Source organism: Nematolebias whitei, chromosome 17 (assembly GCF_014905685.2).
Source record: "Nematolebias whitei isolate Nwh7 chromosome 17, NemWhi1, whole genome shotgun sequence".
In the NCBI taxonomy this organism is placed as follows: Eukaryota; Metazoa; Chordata; class Actinopteri; order Cyprinodontiformes; family Rivulidae; genus Nematolebias; species Nematolebias whitei.
The window spans coordinates 4,235,308-4,251,332 of NC_056514.1; the positions used below are offsets into that span (position 1 = coordinate 4,235,308).

The 16,025-nt window shown below is 46.4% G+C and overlaps 1 protein-coding gene across 1 annotated transcript in view; it reads left to right on the plus strand.

Moving 5' to 3' along the window:
- The window catches only part of LOC119424087 (arrestin domain-containing protein 1), a gene marked incomplete at its 3' end in the record, with an annotated part of 39,590 nt that overhangs the window by 22,450 nt on the left and 1,115 nt on the right, over positions 1-16,025 (plus strand).

Consider the following 16,025-nt stretch of genomic DNA (forward strand, 5'->3'; position numbering starts at 1 on the left):
TGTGTGTGTGTATATGTATATATGTGTGTGTATATGTATATATGTGTGTGTGTATATGTATATATGTGTGTGTATATGTATATATGTGTGTGTGTGTCAGAGTCAGAGTTTCTTTATTGTCATTCGCACCTCATGTGGTACATGTGGTTGAGCGAAATTATGTACACAGGGTCCCAGTTACATCCAACAATAAAATGTCTAAGAAAAACAGTAATAAGATCTAAGATATGAACTAAGAAAAACATCAACTAAATATACACTAAGCACTCATAACATAAAAACATTGAACATCAGCACAAACATGAACATGAGTCTGTGAGCAGATGTGCACGCATGAACACATCAACATTGAAACAGATCAGCAGCAACATGAAACAGATCAGCAGCAACATGATATGGTTTTTCACAGTGATTATTCTAGTTAGAGATTCATGAGTCTAACAGCCTCAGGGTAGAAGCTGTTCCTCAGTCTAGTGGTTCTACACTTAATGCTCCTTAACCTCCTTCCTGAGGGGAGTGGGGCAAAAAGTGTGTGTGCTGGGTGGGTGGGGTCCTTCATGATGCAGGTGGCCCTCTTCCTGCATCTGGAGGTGTAGATGTCTGTGATGGTGGGAAGACTGATTCCAACAGATTTCTGTGCAGCCTTCACCACTCTCTGCAAAGCTTTTCTTTCTGCAGCTGTGCAGCCTCCATGCCACACGTTGATGCTGGAGCACAGGATGCTCTCCACTGCACACCTGTAGAAGGAGGTGAGGACTGAGCTTCCCAGACCAGCTCGCCTCAGCCGTCTGAGGAAGTAGAGTCTCTGATGAGCTTTCTTGATCAGGCTGGTGGTGTTGTTGCTCCAGCTGAGGTTGTCATTCATGTGTACACCCAAGTACTTGTAGCTGGAGACCACTTCCATCGCAGATCCTCTTATGCTCAGGGGGGTGTAGATGTTTTTGTTCCTTCTGAATTCCACAATCATCTCCTTTGTCTTCTTCACATTGATGTGAAGGTTATTCTCTCTGCACCAGCTCTCCAGGTGTTCCACCTCTTGTCTGTAGCTGGACTCATCATTGTTTGTGATGCATCCCACCACCGCTGTATCATCTGCAAACTTTACAATGTGACAGCCTGGATGGGTAGCTGCACAATTATACGTGAGCAGATTAAACAGGAGGGGGCTCAACACACATCCCTGAGGAGAGCCAGTGCTGAGGGTTATGGTGGAGGAGGAGAAGTTGTAGATCCTCACTAACTGTGGTCTGTTTGTTAGAAGTCTAGTACCCAGTTGCAAATGGAGGGGCTTAGTCATAGTGTGGATAGTTTGTCCATCAGGGTTTGGGGGATCATAGTGTTGAAGGCGGATGTGAAGTCCACAAAGAGCATACGGACATAAGAGTTTTTCTGCTCCAGGTGGTTGAGTGCAGTGTGGACCACAGAGGAGATGGCATCCTCTGTTGATCAGTTCTCACGGTATGCATACTGATGACGGTCCTCGTTGATGTTGATGGTTGTTTTGACGTGAGTCATGACCAGTTTTTCGAAGCATTTAGCGAATATTGGGGTGAGGGCCACTGGCTGATAAGTCATTCAGACCAGTCACTGTAGAGCTTTTTGGGACTGGGACGATGGTGGCAGTCTTCAGGCAGGTGGGAACTGTCTCCAAGGTAAGTGAGGTGTTAAAGATCTCTGCCAGCACCTCGCACAGCTGATCGGTACATTCTTTCAACACTTTTCCGGGGATGTTGTCTGGGCCGGTTGCTTTGTGCGGATTAATCCTCCTGAAGGTACTCCTTACTTCTGCTGAGGTCACGCTGAGATGCTCTTCATCCGGTGGTGAGGTGAGTCTGGTGCTGGGTGGTCTGTTCGGGTCTTCAAAGCATGCATAGAACTTGTTGAGGGCATCAGGCAGAGATGGGTCTTTGGGGCATTGTTCGCTCCTTCCTTTATAATCTGTTATGCACCTAATGCCCCTCCACATGCTCCGAGGGTCTTGTGAGATGAATTGACCCTCGATCATCTGTGCATATGTGGCCTTGGCCTTCTTAATACCATCAACCAGCTATTTCCTTGTCTTACTCAGCTCCTCAGAGTTTCGAGACCTGAAGGCAGTGTTCCTGGCTTCCAGCAGGGTGCGCACCTCTGCATTCAGTCAAGGTTTTCTGTTTAGGTAGCTTTTAACATATCTAATATTGGAGACGGTGTCAGTACATGTACTATTGTAACCCAGAACTGAGGATGTGTATTGGTCCAGATCAAGTGATCCTCCATTTTCAGCAGCTTGCTGAAAACCTGCCAATCTGTTCGGTCAAAACAATCTCTCAGTATGGGGCCACTGTCCTGGATCCAACATTTAACTTTCTTTTGTACCGGTCTGGAGCGTCTCAGCGGGGGCATGTAAGCAGGATCCAGGAAGATTGAGATGTGGTCTGATAGTCCTAGGTGGGGGCGGGGTTCAGATTTGTATGCATCTTTTACGTTCGTGTAAACACGGTCCAGCATGTTGTTTCCACATGTTGGAATTGTCACATGTTGATTAAAGCTTGGGAGACAGTCCTTTAGATTCACGTGAATAAAGTTTCAGGCTATAACGTAAAGAGCCTCGGGGTGTTTGCTCTGCAGCGAGCTGATGAATCATGTAGCTCCTGCAGTGATTCATTAGCATTAGCATCAGGAGGAATGTAAATAACCGTGATGAAAGTCACTGTGAACTCGCGGGGCAGATAATGTGGTCGACATTTCACTGTTATTTGGTCCAAAGCCTTCGAGCATGAGGGTTTTACAACAGTACAGTTTGTGCACCAACTTTTACTCAAGTAAATGCACACTCCGCCTCCCTGTGATTTCCCCGTTAGCTTGCTGCAGCGGTCCACTCGAAAAAAGAGTCTGTCATCCAGCTGGAAGACTGTGTCCGGTGTTTCGCTTGTAATCCACGTTTCTGTGAAGCAAAGCACCGCACACTACTTCATCTCTTCTAAGGCGCCCGCTCTCAGACGACGTAAATCCAGCTTGTTGTCCAACGAGCAGACGTTCGACAGAAAGAGAGACGGCATGGGGAGTTTACCGGCTTTAGCGTTAGCTCGTAGCCTCACCATAAACCCCGCCCGGCATCCTCTCCTCTCTAGCCGGGAGCAGCGCTTCCGCTTCTGCCCGCTGCAACTTCTTTGCTGCAGCTTCCAGGTAGATGACTTTAAGATCTGCATTCTGCCGAGCGTAGTTTTGAGTTTGTTGCTGATTTCAGCTATGTTTCGTGGCAAATCCGCTCCTATTCCCATCATTTCGGTTCGGCTATAATTCACACGCATAAATCCTGCGGAGTCAGGCACAGAGTCAATATCAAAACTTCTAAAAACTGGGATAGTACCAGGAGCCTGTGAAGCTGCAACTGCTCTGAGCGCGGCCATCTGGGCTATCATGGCCATAGAAAAGCATTTAAACCCCGTTTCTACCTGCATTTTTCTGAATCACTGAGACACGCGGACAGCTCTAACACACGCGTCTGCTTTGGGATCTCACCTGTTTGGGTCGTCAGCCGCACATGTCCGCTGAGTGCAGAATGGATGGATCGCTGCCTGGCAGTATAGTCCCATCTGAAGCTTAACAGAACTTTTTACCTGTTTCAAGGCCAATCGGCTTGCGGTGAAATGGCCATGTGCAGCTGGTGGATGTGTGGCAGGCCATGTTATCATATAATTGGATCGTGGCTGATCCTGACCTAATTAAAAGCCCAAGACTGGCCCGGACATCCCATTAATCACATAACTAATAATAACATGCTCCTCACAGTTTCAGGAACCCATCTTAAGCGCAGAGGTGACAGGGCCTTCTCTATAGCAGGACCAAGACTTTGGAACAAGTTACCGCTGCTTGTCAGACAGGCCCCCTCCCTCTCGGTTTTCAAACCCAGTTTAAAAACCCACTACTATTCAGTAGCTTTGAACACCAGAGGATCTGTGTTTTGAACCTGTATGCTTCACACTGGTTAGTCGTCATATCTAAAAAAGTTCAATCTGGTCCTCTGGACATTCAAAAAAACAAAACAAAGCAAATCAACAAAAAAATGTAGAAACGTTTCGTCTCTCCTCCGAGAGATGAGAGACGAAACGTTTCTACATTTTTTTGTTGATTTGCTTTGTTTTGTTTTTTTGAATGTCCAGAGGACCAGATTTAACTTTTTTAGATTTTTCTACCTGGATTATTGAGCATGCATCAGGTTAGTCGTCATATTTATTATCTGCATCGCTTTTACGTCTATATTCTGATTGACCTCATTTTGTATTTTGCTTTGTGTGTTACCTGTTGTTCTGTCTGTACAGCACTTTGGTTGGCCTTGTCGCTGTTTTAAGTGCTCTATAAATAAAATGGTATGGTATTAATCACATAACGGCCCGGCCCTAATCCGGGTCGGTCCGGGCTGGGTTTCGGGTTAGAAATGACAGCTCTATCGGTTGGGCTCAGCCCGAATGAGCAAAATGGGTTTGCTTTCCTGTGGACCCACCACCTGCAAGAGGGGCCATATGAGTTGGGTGTATGAATCCATGGGCAGTGGCCGAAGGCGGGGACCTTGGTGCTGTGAACCTGCCATATCAATGCTGGCTCTTGGGGCATGGAACATGACCTCTCTGGCAGGAAAGGCGTCTGAGCTTGTGCGTGAGGTTGAGAGGTACCGACTAGATATAGTTTGGCTCACTTCAACGCACAGCATGGGCTCTAGAACTGATCTCCTTGAGAGGGGTTGGACCTTATTCCACTCTGGAGTTGCCCACGGTGAGAGGGTGGTCTGGGTCTACTCTTAGACCCCGGATTGGTGCCTGTGTGTTGGAGTTTTCCCCGGTAGATGAGAGGGTAGCTTCCCTGCGCCTTCAGGTGGGGGGACAGGCTCCGACTTTTGTTTGTGCCTATGCGCCAACGGCAGTTCAGAGTATCCGGCCTTCTTGGAGTCCTTGGCGGGGGTGCTGGAAGGTGCACCAGCTGGAGACTCATTTATTCTGCTGGGGGAATTCAATGCCCACATGGGCAATGACAGTGTGGCATGATTGGGAGGAACGGCCTCTCTGATCTGAACTCAAACGGTGTTCTGTTGTTGGACTTCTGCGCTAGTCAAAGTTTGTCCATCAAAAACACCAAGTTCGAACATAAGGGTGTCCATAAGTGGACTTGGCACCAGGACGCCGTAGATCATAGATCGATGATTGACTTTGTAATTGTGTCATCTGATTTGTGGCCATTTGTTTAGGACACTCGGGTGAAGAGAGGAGCTAAGCTGTCATCTGATCACCACCTGGTAGTAAGTTGGATCAGATGGCAGGGGAAGATGCCGGACAGACCCAGTAGACCAAAATGTGTAGTGATGGTTTGCTGGGAACACCTGGCAGAAGAATCCGTCAGAAAGATCTTCAACTCACCCCTCGGCATTCCAGCTTTAACTGCATTCCCTGAATGAAAAATTGTTGAAGTGGCTGCCTTGAGCTGTGCCCGGAAGGTTGTCTGTGCTTCTCACGGTTGCCATCCTCGAATTCGGTGGTGGACACTTTGGGTTAGGGAGGCTGTCAAGCTGAAGGAGGAGTCCCATCGTTCCTTGTTGGCTGGTGGAACTCCGGAGGCAGCTGAGGAGTACCAGAGGGTCAAGCGGTCCACAGCCTTGGCTTTTGCTGAGACAAAAGCTCAGATGTGGGATGTGGGAGGAGTTGGGTGAGGCCCTGGATATCGACTCTCGGTCAGCTCCGAGGAGATTATGGCAAACCATCAGGCAGCTGAGGAGGGAAAGGCAGTCTTACTAACAATGTGTTAAGTGAAGGTGGAGTGCTGCTGACCTCAACCAGTGATGTTGTCTGGAGATGGAAGAAATACTTCTCGGACCTTCTCAATCCCACTGGCACATCTTCCATGGAGGAAGCATAGTCGGGGGACTTCGGGGTTGGTCTGTCCATAACTGAAGCTGAGGTCGCTGAGGTTGTTAAAAAGCTCCGCAGCGGCAGAGCTCTGGGGGTGGATGAGATTCGCCCTGATTTCCTTAAGGCTCTGGATGTTGTGGGGCTGTGAAATCTCCATGGGATTTGCCTGGTTAAATAAAGGTTAATAAAAAAATGTACACAGTATGCTGTGTACTTTTTATAAGGTCATGTACACAGTACACTGTGTACATGATCTTGGAAAAAGTACACTGTATTGTGTACATGACCTTAGAAAAAGTACACCGTACACAGTATACTGTGTACTTTTTCTAAGGTCATGTACACAATACTGTGGTACTTACTTATACTGACCTGCATGCAGGAAAAAAGCTCTCAAATATGTTTTATATATTATTTTCTGCTTAATCCATAGGTACATGAAAAAGTTCAGTAAGGTTATGTGACAATCTAAAAAAGTTCAATCTGGTCCTCTGGACATTCAAAAAAACACAAAACAAAACAAAAAAATCTAGATACGTTTTGTCTTTCATCTGAAAGACTTCCTCAGTCTGAGGTGCTGTATTCAGCTCAGTCTTATAAATAGCACCTTCTCAGAGTGGATCATCCAGTTTGCTGCCGACAACCAAAGTGACTGTCTCCCTCTTACAATGCTGTTATTGCTAGTGACTGAGCTGAACACAGCACCTCAGACTGAGGAAGTCTTTCGGATGAGAGATGAAACGTTTTTACATTTTTTTTGCTTTGTTTTGGTTTTTGAATGTCCTGAGGACAAGATTGAATTTTTTTGGGTGTTTATGGTGCCTTTTTGATAATTTCACTGATTTATCTCAATTTTTTAGCTTTACATTACAATTCAGTTTGTGTTTATAAATTAGCTTGGTTTTTAAAATGTTGATACAAAAGATTCTTTGGAGGATCACTTTAGGGATCCTGAGTACCAGCAGTGGTACTTGTACCAGTTTTGACTCCCATGAGATTATGTTGATAATGAAATAAAGTGCAGTTTGATTGTGTGCAGGAAGCTGTGGGGATATGTGCATATTGATGGGTGCATGTGTGATGAATTGTTCTTTTATACCAGTAGCTGTATATAAAGTAATAAACCATCAGGTTTTCTACTGAAATGTTAAATCACAAAAGTGGAGACCACCCTGACCGCTTGCTGCTGCAGTCACCATCAAACTCGAGTATTGTGTTGGCGAGCTTACAACAACGTGTTGTCTTTTACAGAAGCTCCTCCTTCTTACGACGAAAGCTGCAACACATGAGGAGGATCAAGGCGCTGCGATCAGGACAACTGTCAAGTCCCAACTTTTTATAGAAAATGCTGGAGCCAAGTGTACAGAGTAGACACATTCCCAAAATAAGAGTCTTGTCAAATGTTCAAGTTGCAGACGAGCCACAACGTAATGGTCCCACTCACTGATTTTAGGCCTCCATTCTTAGATTGTTTATGATGTGTTGAAATAAAAATTAATTGGCCTCGAACTCTTCTGCCCACTGAACAAATGTTTCTCTGACCGCAGACAACCACATAGCATTATTCAAGTCCACTTTTGCTTTACTTCTTGCACTCAGTGAAAGAAATGAGGACTTTAATTTTCACACCACTCTACGCCCAACAAGTCAAGTCTTTTGTTTGTGGCTTGTTGAAAAATCCCATAGACGACATCTGTGATGTCACAATTGACAGGTTTGCATGAAAGTTATGAAACCAAGCTGTGCAGATGTTGGCGTCAACATTTAGCCTCCACTTATCAAAGTTTGTTTTGTAATTTGCCTTTGATTGGTTTTTAAAATGGGTAATCATTGATCTTTTATGAATGCTGCATGCAACTGTTAAATACTATCCATTGTGGCCTCCAACAATGTTTATTCTCTAATGAATGACTTTATTCTGTGTTTGTCTTTTAGAAGTTTGTCAGTAATCCAACATGGCTGTGTTTGTTTTGTTTGCCACGTCATCATGTGCTTCACGTCATGTAGTCATATGGAGTTATAATTTTCTTTGTTATGCCAATTCATTAAACATCTTTCAAGATATTGTATTTATTTATTGTTCTTTCGACTGCTGCTGTTTCAATAAACCAGTTCAAAGAAGTGGGGGTTTTCTTTATTTTCACCTAATTCTGATTCCAAATTCATTCAACCTTTATTTCTACAGGTTAGTCCCATTGAGCCTCGATGACTCTTTTACAACAGAGACCTGATTTAACAAACAACTATGACAACAATAGACAACAACGACAATAATAGACAATTATAAAGGATGCACACAAGTTGTTTTTTTGTTGTTTTTTTTTTACAAATGAAAATAAAATGATAATTTAAAGGAAAAGTAGAGAGAAAAAAAAGCTAGATTACGAGGCGGTGTAGAAAACTAAAATCAGGAACATGTCTGCATTAGTCCTTACCAGGAACTTATCAGATGTTTGAAGCCATTTAGAGAGGTCAAAGGTCGAGAGCTTCAGATGTTTTTACAAGGTATTCCAGGAAACAGGAGCGGAGTAGGAGAAGGTCCTTTTGTCTAGTTCAGTCCTCACTGAGGGAACACTGCAGGTAATGATGTCCTGAGAGCGCACGCTGTAGCTGCACTCACGCAGAGACATGTAGGAGGAGATGTATGAAGGCAGCAGACCAGGAAGTGATTTAAAGATGAAGATGTACCAGTGAGAGAGTCTGCGTGAAGTTAATGGTGACCAGTTAACCAGTGAATACTGGGTGCAGTGGTGGGTACGATAATCACAGCCAGCTATGAATCTTAGACAGCATCCAACATCTGCAGCATCCAACATCTGCAGCATCCAACATCTGCAGGGTTCTTGTAGGAGCGTTCATGTAAATAATGTCACCGTAATCAATGGAGGGAAGGAAAGTCACAGATACAAGGTGTTTACTAACATTCAGAGTTGGACAGGATCTGTTTCTGAAAAAGAAACCCAGTTTAACTTTCAGTTTCTTTATCAAGTTTCCCACATGGAGCTTAAAAGAGAGAGAGTCGACCAAGATACCCAAATATTTATAAGGTCATTATTTTCCACAATGTAATGATAAAAATGAAACTTTCATATATTTCAGATTCATTGCACACCAACTGAAATATTTCAGGTCTTTAATTGTTTTAATACTGATGATTATGGCATACAGCTCATGAAAACCCAAAATGCCTGTCCCAAAAAATTAGCATATTTCATCCCACCAATGAAAAACAAGTGTTTTTAATACAAAAAATGCCAACCTTCAAATAATCATGTTCAGTTATGCACTCAATACTTGGTCGGGAATCCTTTTGCATGAATGACTGCTTCAATGCGGCGTGGCATGGAGGCAATCAGCCTGTGGCACTGCTGAGGTGTTATGGAGGCCCAGGATGCTTCGATAGCGGCCTTAAGCTCATCCAGAGTGTTGGGTCTTGCGTCTCTCAACTTTCTCTTCACAATATCCCACAGGTTCTCTATGGGGTTCAGGTCAGGAGAGTTGGCAGGCCAATTGAGCACAGTAATACCATGGTCAGTAAACCATTTACCAGTGGTTTTGGCACTGTGAGCAGGTGCCAGGTCGTGCTGAAAAATGAAATCTTCATCTCCATAAAGCTTTTCAGCAGATGGAAGCATGAAGTGCTCCAAAATCTCCTGATAGCTAGCTGCATTGACCCTGCCCTTGATAAAACACAGTGGACCAACACCAGCAACTGACATGGCACCCCAGACCATCACTGACTGTGGGTGCTTCACACTGGACTTCTGGCATTTTGGCATTTCCTTCTCCCCAGTCTTCCTCCAGACTCTGGCACCTTGATTTCTGAATGACATGCAAAATGTGCTTTCATCCGAAAAAAGTACTTTGGACCACTGAGCAACAGTCCAATGCTGCTTCTCTGTAACCCAGGTCAGGCTCTTCTGCCGCTATTTCTGGTTCAAAAGTGGCTTGACCTGGGGAATGCGGCACCTGTAGCCCATTTCCTGCACGCGCCTGTGCATGGTGGCTCTGGATGTTTCTATTCCAGACTCAGTCCACTGCTTCCGCAGGTCCCCCAAGGTCTGGAATCGGCCCTTCTCCACAATCCTCCTCAGGGTCCGGTCACCTCTTCTCGTTGTGCAGCGTTTTCTGCCACACTTTTCCCTTCCCACTGAGGTGCCTTGATACAGCACTCTGGGAACAGCCTATTTGTTCAGCAATTTCTTTCTGTGTCTTACCCTCTTGCTTGAGGGTGTCAATGATGGCCTTCTGGACAGCAGTCAGGTCGGCAGTCTTACCCATGATTGCGGTTTTGAGTAATGAACAAGGCTGGGAGTTTTTAAAAGCCTCAGGAATCTTTTGCAGGTGTTTAGAGTTACGTCGTTGATTCAGATGGTTAGGTTAATAGCTTGTTTAGAGAACCTATTCATGATATGCTAATTTTTTGGGATGGGCATTTTGGGTTTTCATGAGCTGTATGCCATAATCATCAGTATTAAAACAATTAAAGACCTGAAATATTTCAGTTGGTGTGCAATGAATCTGAAATATATGAAAGTTTCATTTTTATCATTACATTATGGAAAATAATGAGTTTTATCCCAATATGCTAATTTTTTTAGAAGGACCTGTATATATGTGTATATGTGTGTGTGTGTATATATGTGTATATTTGTGTGTGTATATGTGTGTATATATGTGTGTATATGTGTGTGCATGTGTATATGTATATATGTGTATATGTGTGTGTGTATATAAGGTGCTGGCCTATTTCTGGGTAACTCCTGATCGCTCCTCCCGCCTGTAGGAGAGCGTCCTCCCTCCACGGCAGTTTCCACGGGCACCCCGATAACAGGCATCGTAGAACCGGGAACCACGGTGTGTTCATGCTCTCAGGAGCCACCAGGAGAGCTGTCAATCCCTCCTCCTGAACTCTGTTCAGAAACCGTAATATCAGAGGGAGTGGGGGAAACACGTAACGTTTTGGGCCATGGGCTGTGAGGAAACGCGTCCATCCCTAGCGGTGGTAGGCTCAGTGAGAACCATAGTTGACACTGAGTGTTCTCTCTTGTTGCAACAGGTCCACAGCCACTTTGCTAAATTCCTGCCATGTCTGAGCCATCAGATCTGGATGGGGTGTCTGGTCACCGTGACGCGGACCGTCCCTGGACATCACATCCTCCCCCTGTTCAGAACACCGGGGATGTACACTGCTCTGATGGAGAGCAGATTTTGGTGTGCCCAACACAGCAACTGTCTCACAATGTGTAACATTTGGGCTGAGCGCACACCCCACCTGCCGGTTATGTATGCAGCAGTCACTTGCTGTCTGTGTGAATCAACTCATGATGATTCCGCAGCACAGTGGCAAAGTGTTGAATCACATTCAAAACCCCTGACACTCCAAGAACATTTATATGTGTTGCTGTGTGGGGTGGCCACAGCGCCCCCACAGCTCGAGAAATGCATGTGCCTCTGTGACGTCTGACACGTGTGACGTATGTCTGCTGATGGAAACAGCTGTTATCACTCTGCCAGTTTCACGTGAGTTGCACTGCTGCCACCTGTCTGGAAAAGCGGGTCAGCATCAACAGATGTCTAGATAAAACAGAATTCTCCTCCCTGCTCTGTGTGGCGGCTGCAGAGCGACTCGACGCATTTTAAATGGAAATGTTGTCTCACAGTTCAAAATTGATCAATCTAATATGAATCTCATCTTTCCGGTCCGTTTGGGACCAGGAAGTGACGAGAGTGGAACCCTGTGTTTTCTTCTCCTTTTGGGACCCTGGAAATTACATTTTTAATCAGAATGTCCTAAGCTTCTGCGAGGGGGAATGAGATCTGTTCTAGAGATGACAGAAAACGTCTCTAGAGTTCCTCCGAATGGGGGTTTGAACTGTACTGCAGCGTGAATCCCCTGCTGATAAACAGTTCATCCATCTATCTGAAGCGCACACTCGCTGCCACTCTGCGTAACGTTCGGGAAGCGGGCACGCGTTTATGCTGCGTCACATTATTTACGGTCGCCAGTCACTGTCGTCATGTGTGCCTCACTCAGGCTGCGGGCTCACATCCGTGCTGATGTGAGCTGGCGTGTGCTAAGGGAGGGTGCGCGCGCCCCAAGCATGCGGAACCGGTTTAGGACTGCCGCTGGTGCGCAGCGTTCCTGTGCCACACACAGGCTGCGGGCTCACATCCGTGTTGATGTGAGGTGGCGTGCACTGGGGGAAGGTGTGCGAGCCCCGAGCATGCAGAACCGGTTTAGGACTGCCATGGGTGCGCAGCGTTCTTATGCCACACACAGGTTGCGGGCTGACATCCATGCTGATGTGAGCTGACGTGCGCTGAGGGAAGGTGGGAAGGTCGGTAACTCTGGAAATTACCTCTTTTACCAGAAGTTCCTGGACTTCTGCGTTTAGGGATGAGACCTGGTCTGGTGATGACAGAACCGTCTCTAAAACTCCTCCGAACCGAGGGGGATGAGCTGCAAATTGTAGCGTATAATCCCTGCTGATCAGCCTGCTCATCCATCTGTCTAGAGAGCACGTCCGCTGCCACTCTGTGTAACGTTTGTGGAGTGGGCACGCGTTTATGTGGTGTGTCATGTTTCTTACGGACGTCAGCCAGTTTACAGTCTCGACCGCCGTCATGCGTTGCGGAAGTGTGCTCTGCGTGACCCAAGGCGAGGCTTTCTCGAAAGGGCTCTGAGCATGCTGTGCTGTGCTCAGGCTGCGGGTTCACCTTCATGTCCATGTGAACCGGCGTGTGTTGAGGAGAGGTGTGCGCGCATTCATCAACGCGGCGCTGTTTGGGTGAAAGCTGCTGGCGCCGCAGGAGCACACGTTTGACACCGCTGCGGTGAAAAGCGTGCAGCTCCTGCTGAGCGAGGTTTCCCAATGGACTCGTTCTGCGGTCTCACATTCATGCTGATGCGAGCCAGCGTGTGCTGGGGACAGGTGTGCACGCCTTCATCAACGCAGCCCCGTTTGGGTGAAGGCTGCTGGCGTCGCGGGAACGCGCGTTTGACACCGCTGCGGTGAAAAGTGTGCAGCTCGGGCTGAGAGCGAGTTATCCAACTGGACTCGTTCTGCAGACCACATTCACATCGACTGCTGTGTCATGCAAGCGTCTCGTGTTTATCTTTGAGCTGCTGTGATTTTGAAAAACCTGTTTTAGGACACCGGCTCATTTTATGTGGAGGATGTGTGAAGAGGAGCCGTTGTGAGATCATTTGAACTGACAGACAGGCTGAATCAGACACTTTAATCTTTGAATGATGTTCTTGTTATATTTCAAAAACTCCTGTCATCATTGCACACACACATCCCCCGCAAGGCGTCATTCCTGAATCTTCTCCCCCGTGAGCCCTGTGGTTTGTTGTCCCAGGGCGTCGCCTGTTGGCAATCTCTGGGAAACGCTGAACCGCCGGTTGCCGGGATGAGAAGGGCTGTTCTCTGACGGGCGGGGCTGACGTCGGAGCGGAGCGGGAGGATGCTGCTGCAGCTGTGGAACGTCTCTGTTTGCTGCCTTTAGCCACGATGAGCCTTCCAGCGGGCCGGGGGGCTGGATGAGGCGTGCAGATTGGTCAGATGGCGCACAGTCTCCAACACCTCCTCCGGCTTTTTCGATTTCTCGAGCATATCCTTGAAAATTAGCTCCGAACAGCACGTCCGCTTCTCCGACAGGGAGGAGGGACAGCAGACGAGGCACCCGGGTTGAGGGTGACCGAGGGAATTTCCACTCGGTAAAAACCTCTCCACTCTGGTGATGGGCGCGGATGTGGAAAACCGGCACTCTCAGTCTACCAGATCTGGCTGCAGCCTCGGTCCAGTAGGACGTCACTGCTGGGAAAACGAGGCTAGATGGGATCAGGACGGCGAGCCAGGGTGGAGCCAAGAAACCTTCCCGCTAGATCATCCGATCTGGGCGGGGGAAGGAGAGGGACAGAAAAAAGTCCCTTCGTGTCAGCCGCCTCCTGGATTATGCCGGGCAGCTCCAGAGGAGGGCACCGACGGCTGGGAGCGGTGTGATCACCGATGCGAAAAAGGTCCGGGGGTGTGAGAATTCGCTCAAGCCCCCTCGTTCCGACACTATGCTCTCCAGGAGGAAGTGAGCAGCGGGGGCTGCTGCTGACGTCGCTTGTCCTAGAGGAACCATCTGATTCACTCCAAGAGTTGGCGAGAAAAGGAAAAATAAAAGATGGCGTCGTCCAGCGTGTAGCGACCCGCCACTGAGAAATATTCCTCTGCGCTTACCTTGAAACAAGACTGCTCGTCTGCTTCTCCTTGGGGAGGAGAACTCACCAGGACGGCAGGAGGTTGGCGTGGCGGGACCACAGGCAGCCTTAACAAAGGTTGTACTGGTCAAGCTGGACAACTTCCCTTCTTCGTTCTTCTGACAGTGCTATTAGCTTGCTGAAGAAAATGGGAGCCGATTACCCGCTCTTAACGTAATTTATACGGACCGGGTGGGGCCCACACAACAGGTGGGCGTGGACTAAATTCATCATTGCGATGCTTTGCATGACGGGATAAAACCCACCAGTGACAGCCTTAAAGGGCGAAGCCTATACGAAATAGAACAAGAGCACATCACCCCTGTCTTAAAATCGCTACACTGGCTCCCAGTTTGTTTCCAGATTAATTTTAAGGTTCTTTTGTTTGTATTCAAATGTCTTCATGGTCTTGCCCCACAGTACCTGTCCGACCTTCTCCAGCCGTACAATCCCTCACGCTCTCTCAGGTCAGCAGATCAGTTGAATCTTCACCAGCACAAGCTGATCAGCTGCGGTTGGTCGTCCCAAAGTCCAACAGGAGGCTGAGAGGTGACCAAGCGTTCTCAGTTGCTGCCCCTAAATTGTGAAACGAGCTGCCTCTGCACGTCCAATCTTACTATGAAAAACCACAATAGAGCGAGTCTGCGAAAAATGAACCACGAAGTAGCGAGATACTACTGTATACTGTTCTTTTTATGCTTTATATTTTTGCTATTTTTGCGTGTAACTGGGACCCTGAGTATAGGGCTGCAACAAAGAATCAATAAAATCGATAAAAATCGATAAAAATCGATGATTAAAAGCATTGGCAACGAATTTCATTATCGATTCGTTGTGTTGCGCGATTATGCGTCTTTCACGGCGCTGCAGAGCCGTTTCGTTTTGTTCACGGGCAGTTCATTGTCAATGCTGACTGACTGAATAAAATTTGAAAAAAACAAAAAACCTCTGCAGCGCGAGTTGAACAGAGCGAGGGGGGAGGAGGAAGCAGAGCAGAGGCTGTTTTCAAAGGAAAATAAGTAAATTTTACAAATGACCAACGCATCGAAAACTGTTCGACCCAAGTCCTCCAAAGAGTGGGAGCTCTTCACAAAGATAAAAAATGAGAAACATGCAGCTTTGAAAATCGCCGACACGACACGGGAGAACCACGGAGATAAACGTAAACATGTCGGAGTCACGAGGAGGAGGAAGGAGCTGCAGCTGATACAACTCTTCATGTGTTGCAGGTGAGTCTCTACAATTTAACACTTTGTTCTGTTTCAAGAGAGAAAACGTAACGTCAGTCTGTCTGAAGATGAAGCTGCTTGTTTGTTTGTTTGCTGATTAACGACGGTGATAGAGAACGTGTGTTACTTTTTATTTAATTTAATTGGTACAAGCAGTGTTTAAATGTGATTTATAAATAAATCTAACACAAAGATTAAAATAATTTAATGATTAAGCTTCAACTTTTAATTTGCTGACAAAGTCTGAAGACACTGCAGGTATGGCAGGATGAATTGCATTTAAACAGGAATTAAAGTAATTTATTACATCTACTCAAATGTGTGTAATTAAGTATTTTATGTGTGTGTGTGTGTGTGTGTGTTTAATTGCTCTTTTAGCTACTTTTGTCTGAACCTAACACTGTAAGTGAAACAAGGCATTTCTTGAGTTGCTGTAAATTATGATATAATACATATTTACTGTCTCATTCCAGAAAACAACAACAACAACAACAACATCCTTCATGATGGACAGACATCATGGACACCACAGCAGCAGCTGTCTTCACTGAAACATCCTGAACATGATCGTCACTGACATGAGGCCTCTGTCCATGGTTGAAGACGAAGGCTTCACTACAATAATCCACACTTTTAATCCAGGTTACAATAATCCACACTTTT